This window comes from Bison bison, unplaced genomic scaffold (assembly GCF_000754665.1).
Source record: "Bison bison bison isolate TAMUID 2011002044 unplaced genomic scaffold, Bison_UMD1.0 scf7180017864491, whole genome shotgun sequence".
Lineage (NCBI taxonomy): Eukaryota > Metazoa > Chordata > Mammalia > Artiodactyla > Bovidae > Bison > Bison bison.
Window position 1 is genome coordinate 10954431 of NW_011495050.1, and position 7623 is coordinate 10962053.

Sequence of the window (7623 nt, forward strand, 5' to 3'; positions counted from 1 at the left end):
TCAGTGTACATGTTCATTTAGATAAAGATGGTAATAATTTTATAAAATTCTAAAATATATCATTGGAAATTTTATTTGGATTGTAATAATTTCATGGCTTATTTCAGAAGATAATTTTCTAGTTAAGAAGATAATATGTAGAAGATTTTCCATGTTTTCCATGTAAGAAAGTAGTAGGTTTCTCCATTTATTTCCAGATTACTTTTTTCAGTTCTAAATAAACTATTGTAAGTTTTTCTGTGTAGGAATACTACTTTGATGGAAAATCTTCTACATACACTTTCTACATTGTCTATTGTACATTTCATTTTGCTTGGAAATCACTGATGTGTATATATTTGATTACAGTATGTCCCTTAAATAAAATTCAGTTACTACCTGTATTACTTTTAAAAATAGTTTTCTCTTGGATTCTTCAGTTAAGATACCTTAAAATACATTAGTATATTTATCATTTATTTATTATAGTAAGAACAGATTATATGAGATCAACTCTGAACAAAGTTTTAAGTGTACAATATTATAAACTACAGAGACAGTGTTATGTAGAAAATATCTTACTCATTTCTCATAACTGAAACTTTATACCCATTGAACAGCAACTCCTCATTTCCTGCTATTTCCTACCAGTCCCTGGCAACATTTTACTTGCTCAGTTCCTATTCAAAATTGATATATATACCTCACCTTGTCAAGTCCCAGGATATGGCCATTTTCTTAAATGCAATTACTCCACAAAACTCAGGTCCCATATCATATTCTGCCTGCCCTGAGGAAATAACCACTGACAATGCTACCTAAATGCTCCCTGTACTACTGGACTTACTCAACGGATGCAATTCAATCTCTAAATATTTGTCCCTTTTTAGAATTATTATTTTTCATTTATTTATTGTCTTTTTTTAATCATTAATAGAATGTCTTATTTTTCTTTGTATTTTTGGTACATAGCACACAGGTAGGTCAAAATAATAGTAATTTTAATTGACTAATCAACATAACAGGCTTTGCCTTTCAACTGGCACATTTCATAAATTTTCTTCAAATAATCCACTAATAAATGTATCTTTAAAATCATCTGCATTATTAACTTATTTATGATTTTTAATTACTTATTATTCATTCCTTTCTGTTTTTTCTATACAAAGTGTATTTTTGTTTGCTGAGGAAACCACTTTTTAAAAAATTCTTTCCAGAGTTAATGTGAATTACATAGTATATCTTATATTCTTTCGATTTAAACTGGAGCTTAGCATCTTATTATTATTTTCTTATTGACAGTCATCATGTATTTTGATCTTAATTATCACATTTACATTTTTATTTTTATACTATGCTGTGCTGTGCAAGTCATGTCCAACTCTTTGCGACCCCATGGACTGTAGCCCATCAGGCTTTTCAGTTCATAGAGTTATCCAAGCAAGAATACTAGAGTGGGTTGCCATTTTCTTCTCCAGGGAGTCTCCCCAACCCAGGGATTGAACCCAGGTCTCCAGCATTGCAGGTGGATTCTTTACCATCAGAGCCACCAGGGAAGCCCATTGTTATATGATATCTTCTTTCAAAAACATATTTTTTCATTTAATTTTATTTTATTTTTGGTTGTGCTGTGTAGCTTGTGGGATTTTAGTTCCCTGACCAGGGATTGAACCTGTGTCACAGCAGTGAAAGTGCTGAGTCCTAACCACTGTACCACCAGGAAACTCCCTGCTGCTGCTGCTGCTGCTGCTAAGTCACTTCAGTCATGTCCGACTCTGTGCGACCCCATTGACGGCAGCCCACCAGGCTCCCCCGTCCCTGGGATTCTCCAGGCAAGAACACTGGAGTGGGTTGCCATTTCCTTCTCCAATGCATGAAAGTGAAAAGTGAAAATGAAGTCGCTCAGTCGTGTCCAACTCTGGCGACCCCATGGACTGCAGCCTACCAGGCTCCTCCATCCATGGGATTTTCCAGGCAAGAGTACTGGAGTGGGATGCCATTGCCTTCTCTGAGGAAACTCCCTAAAAACATATTTTTAAGGAGATTTAGAAAATGTTTTATTTAAGATAGTTATTTCTCCAAACAGAAGCATTATTATTTTATTAGTTAACTAAGAATACTTAAAAATAAATTCATCAATAAATTTTCAGAAAACCTAATCTTGAGGATGAAAAATTTTGGCAAGCTGAAAAAGTTATGGTCTATGAACGGAAAGCATTAAAAACATTAAAAATAATATATACAATCATACAATACCAATATGATTACCATCTTTTCTTGTAAAATGAGGTATGTTACTATATGCCAAAATGATACAGAGCCAATAAAAACAAATTATATAGGAACAGCTTAGTTAGTAATAACATCACTTACTTAGAACATGTAATTCTAAAATCAAGTTTGCATGTAATTTCCTGCTTGATTTATTCTATGACTCCTTAACTTTTACAGGGTAATACATAATTTCTGCACTCTAATTTCATTATTTTAAACTAGTATTCCAAGCAGGCATGCACACATGTGAACACAAACACATATACACACATAAATGCTTGCAATAATGTTCTCTTGCACAGACTCTTTAAATACTCCTTTCCACAAGCATTTTCAAATGATATGGTGATAAATTTCTTACAGTTTTATTTCTACTCACCAACTGTTTTTCACTAACATTTTCTTTTTGACCTCTCTAAAGAATTCTCTGCAAGGAGATCAAACCAGTCAATCCTAGAGGAAATAAACCCTGAATATTCATTGGAAGGACTGATGCCTAAATTGAAGCTCCAGTACTTTGGCCACCGGATATGAAGAGCTGACTCATTAGAAAATACACTGATGCTGGGAAAGATTGAAGGCAGGAGAAGGGAATGACAGATGATGAGATGGTTGGATGACAACACCGACTCGATGGACATGAGTTTGAGCAGGCTCCAGGAGTTGGTGATGGACAGGGAATGCTGGCATGCTGCAGTCCATGGGGTCACAAAGAGTTGGACATGACTGAGCAACTGAACTGACTGAAAGAATTCTTACATAAAAGTAAAATTCATAAATGTGCAGTGACAAATTTCAGGTGTAATAATTTATATGAAGATTCATTTATAAATAGACTTCTCAATGACCTAAGTGTGAATTTTGGTCATTTAACTTATATACTTAACACATGAGTTTATAATTTTAGAAAAGGAATAGTGGAAAGAGAATCAAATAAAACTTCTTAATTTGTCAACTAAAGGACTATAAGAACATAGTTTTGGATAGCATGTAAAATAGCATTTAGATAAATACAATGATGAAAATATTTGCTAATTTATACTCAGAGGAAAAATATACATTGACATCTGACTTTTCAAAAAGGATAAAAACAAAGTAAAAATAGGATAAAATACACAAAAATATGGATTGCCATTTTGGAAATCTTGAAAAAAATAAACAACTTATATTCATCAAAATTATCCCTCAGAAATGAACATTCCTCAAAAGAAACTTTTGGGCCCACAAGTTTTAACCAAACATCTAAAGAAAGCTAACATCATATTTACACATTATTTTCAAAAAAACAGAAAAAGAATACTTCCCACTTCATTTTATGAGTATGTTATTACCCTAATACCAAAACTAGACAATAAGTGCAAAAAAAAGAAACAAAACAAAACAAAACCTCTCCAAGGTTTTGCTCATAAACTTCCATGCAAAATGAATTAAAAATATTAGCAAATTAAATTTAGCAATGTATAAAAGGAATGTATGTATGAAGGCTAAATCAGGTTTCTACATTTTTTGTTGTTGTTGTTGTTCTCTGCAAACATACTTCTTACTTCTTCCTTTCCAAGTTGGATGTCTTTTATTTCTATCTCTTGTCTAATTCTTTGGATTAGGACTTCTAGTACTATGTTAAACAGAAGTGTCAAGGGTGGGCACTGGATCTTGGAGGAGAAGTTTTCAGTTCCTTACCCCCACCCCTGGAAATGAATTCACAGGCTCACAACCAACTAATCTTCAGCAAGTTTGCTAATAATATACAACGGAAAAGGATAAAATCTCTTCAACAAATTGTGTTAGGAAAACTGGCTGTTCACATGCAGAACAATGAAATTCAACCCTTATCTCACACCATATACCAAAAAACCCCTCAAATCATTTAAACAAAATACCCGAATCCATAAATTTACCAAAAGAAAACATGGGGAATATTTTTTATTTTCCACACTGGCTTTAGCAACTATTTTTTTGGATATGATACCAAAAGAACAGGCAACCAAATTAAAAATAATCAAGTCTGATAGCATCTAACTATTAATACAAAGCTTCCACAGAGCAAAAGAAATAATCAACAAAGTAAAAAGGCAATTTACTAAATGGGAGAAAGCATTGCAAACCCTGTATTTGATAATTTCCAAAATATATAAGGAAATCATATAACTCAATAGTGAGAAACACACTGATCAAACAGTGGGCAAAAGATTTGAATAGATATTTCTCCAAAGAAGATATACAAATGGTGGCCAATAGGCATATCAAAGATGCTCTACCTTGTTAATCATCATTGAAATGCAAATCAAAGCAACAGTGAGATATCACCTCACATCTGTTAGGGTAGCTATTAAAAAGTCAAAAGGCAATACATTTCAGCAAGTTTGTGGAGAAATTGAAACCTTTCTACATTATTGGTAAGAAAATAAAACAGTAAGTATTAGTATGGAAAACAGTTTTGAGGCTACTCAAAAATTTAAAAATGGAACTATTATGTACTCCCACTCCTGTGTATCATTCAAAAGAACTAAAATCAGGATCTCAAAGAGATAGCTGCAATCTCATGTTGCTGGTATGAAACTTCACAATAACCAAGATATGGATACCAAGCAAATGTTCATCAACAGATGGATAAACAAAATGTGCTATAGGGGAATTCCTTGGAGGGTCAGTGGTTAACACTCCATGCTTCCACTGTAGAAAGTCCAGGTTCTATTACTGGTCAGGGAACTAGAATCCTGCAAGTGGTGTGGTGCAGCCAAAAAAAAAGAAGAAAAAGAAGAAAATGTGGTATATATATATGTGTGTGTGTGTGTGTATATATATATATATATATATATATATATGAACATTATTCAGCCTTTAAAAAGAAGAAAATTTGGCAGTTTACAGCAATATGAATGAACTTTGAAGACACTGTATTAATTGAAACAAGTCAAAGTGCAAATACAACTATATAAGGCATTTAAAATAGTCAAAGACATAGAATTAGACAATAGAATAGCTGTTACACTGGATGAAGAAAGGGGTACATGGAGAGCTGTTGTTCAATATACCTAGACTTATACAAGATGAGTAAGTTCCAGACATCTACTATACAAAGTGTCTAGTTAACAATAAGGCATTGTATACTTAAATCCAGTGAAAAAAGCCAGCAACAAAAGGTTACATCCTCTATGCACCCATTTTTATAATCTTTGCAAAATGAAATTACAGAGATGGAGAACAGATTCAGTTCAGTTCAATCGCTCAGTCACATCTGACTCTTTGTGAACTCGTGGACCACAGCATGCCAGGCCTCTCTGTCCATCACCAACTGCTGGAGTTTACTCAAATTCATGTCCATTGAGTTGGTGATGCCATCCAACCATCTCATCCTCTGTCATCCCCTTCTCCTGCCTTCAATCTTTCCCAGCATCAGGGTCTTTTCAAATGAGTCAATTCTTCACATCATGTGGGGAGTTTCAGCTTCAGCATCAGTCCTTCCAATGAGTATTCAGGACTGATTTGCTTTAGGATGGACTGATTGGATCTCCTTCCAGTCCAAGGGACTCTCAAGAGTCTTCTCCAACACCACAGTTCAAAAGCATCAATTCTTTGGTGCTTAGCTTTCTTTATGGTCGAACTCTCACATCCATACATAACTACTGGAAAAACCATACCTTTGACTATATGGACTTTGACTATTACTTTGTCGGCAAAGTAATGTCTCTGCTTTTTAATATGCTGTCTAGGTTGGTCATAATTTTCTTCCAAGGAGCAAATGTCTTTTAATTTCATGGCTGCAGTCACCATCTGCAGTGATTTTGGAGCCCCGCAAAATAAAGTCTCTCACTGTTTCCACTGTTTTCCCATCTATTTGCCATGAAGTGATGGGACCAGATGCCATGATCTTCGTTTTCTGAATGCTGAATTTTAAGCCAACTTTTTCTCTTTCCTCTTTCTCTTTCATCAAGGGGCTCTTTAGTTCTTCACTTTCTGCCACAAGGGTCGTATCATCTGCATATTTGAGGTTATTGATATTTCTCCTGGCAATCTTGATTCAGGCTTGTGCTTCATCCAGCCCAGCATTTCTCATGATGTACTCTGCATACACCTTGAACAAGCAGGGTGACAATATACAGCCTTGATGTACTCCTTTCCCAATTTGGAACCAGTCTCTTGTTCCATGTCCAGTTCTAACTGTTGCTTCCCGACCTGCATACAGATTTCTCAGGAAGCAGGTCAGGTGGTGTGGTATTCCCATCTCTTGAAAGAATTTTCCACAGTTTATTGTGATCCACACAGTCACAGGCTTTGGCATAGTGAATAAAGAAGAATTAGATGTTTTTTCTGGAACTCTCGTGATTTTTTGATGATCAACGGATGTTGGCAATTTGATCTCTGGTTCCTCTGCCTTTTCTAAATCCAACTTGAACATCTTGAAGTTCATGGTTCATGTAATATTGAGCCTGGCTTGGAGAATTTTGAGCATTACTTTGCTAGCATGTGAGATGGGTGCAATTTGCGGTAGTTTGAGTATTCTTTGGGATTGGAATGAAAACTGACCTTTTTCAGTCCTGTGGCAGATTAGAGTTTGCCAAAGACGAGGTAAGAAAGGGGTAAGAGGGTTGGTTATAAAAGTGGAGAATGAAAAATCCTTGTCTTGAAACTATTTTGAATGGGTTGGTGGTCAACTTTATATACTATATATATATATATATATATGATAAAATTACATAGAACTAAATACATACACACCGTCGTGATTATCTGGGTCATGGAGCTCTTTTTTGTACAGTTCTTCCAGTGGTTATGTATGGATGTGAGAGTTGGACTGTGAAGAAGGCTGAGCACTGAAGACCTGATGCTTTTGAACTGTGGTGTTGGAGAAGACTCTTGAGAGTCCCTTGGACTGCAAGAAGATCCAACCAGTCCATTCTGAAGGAGATCAGCCCTGGGATTTCTTTGGAAGGAATGATGCTAAAGCTGAAACTCCAGTACTTTGGCCACCTCATGTGAAGAGTTGACTCATTGGAAAAGACTCTGATGCTGGGAGGGATTGTGGGCAGGAGGAGAAGGGGACGACAGAGGATTAGATGGCTGGATGGCATCGCCGACTCGATGGACATGAGTTTGAGTAAACTCCGGGAGTTGGTGATGGACAGGGAGGCCTGGTGCACTGCGATTCATGGGGTTGTGAAGAGTTGGACATGACTGAGCGATTGAACTGAACTGAACTGACATACGTACACATACACACACACACAAATGGATGCATTTAAAATGGTGATCCGAGTAAGTTCTATTGATTATATCAATGTAAGTTTCTTTGTTTTAATATTGTACTATATTTAAGCATGAAGTTGACTTTAGAAAAACTGGGTAGATAGATGGTATATGAGATGAGTT

The 7623-nt window shown here is 35.4% G+C and overlaps 1 non-coding gene across 1 annotated transcript; it reads right to left on the reverse strand.

Annotated features, from left to right (window-relative positions):
- Positions 1 to 1630: 1630 nt before the first annotated feature.
- TRNAE-UUC lies at positions 1631 to 1702 on the reverse strand. The gene has a single exon. It is a non-coding gene; the product is annotated as a tRNA-Glu (tRNA).
- Between the last annotated feature and the right edge of the window lie 5921 nt (positions 1703 to 7623).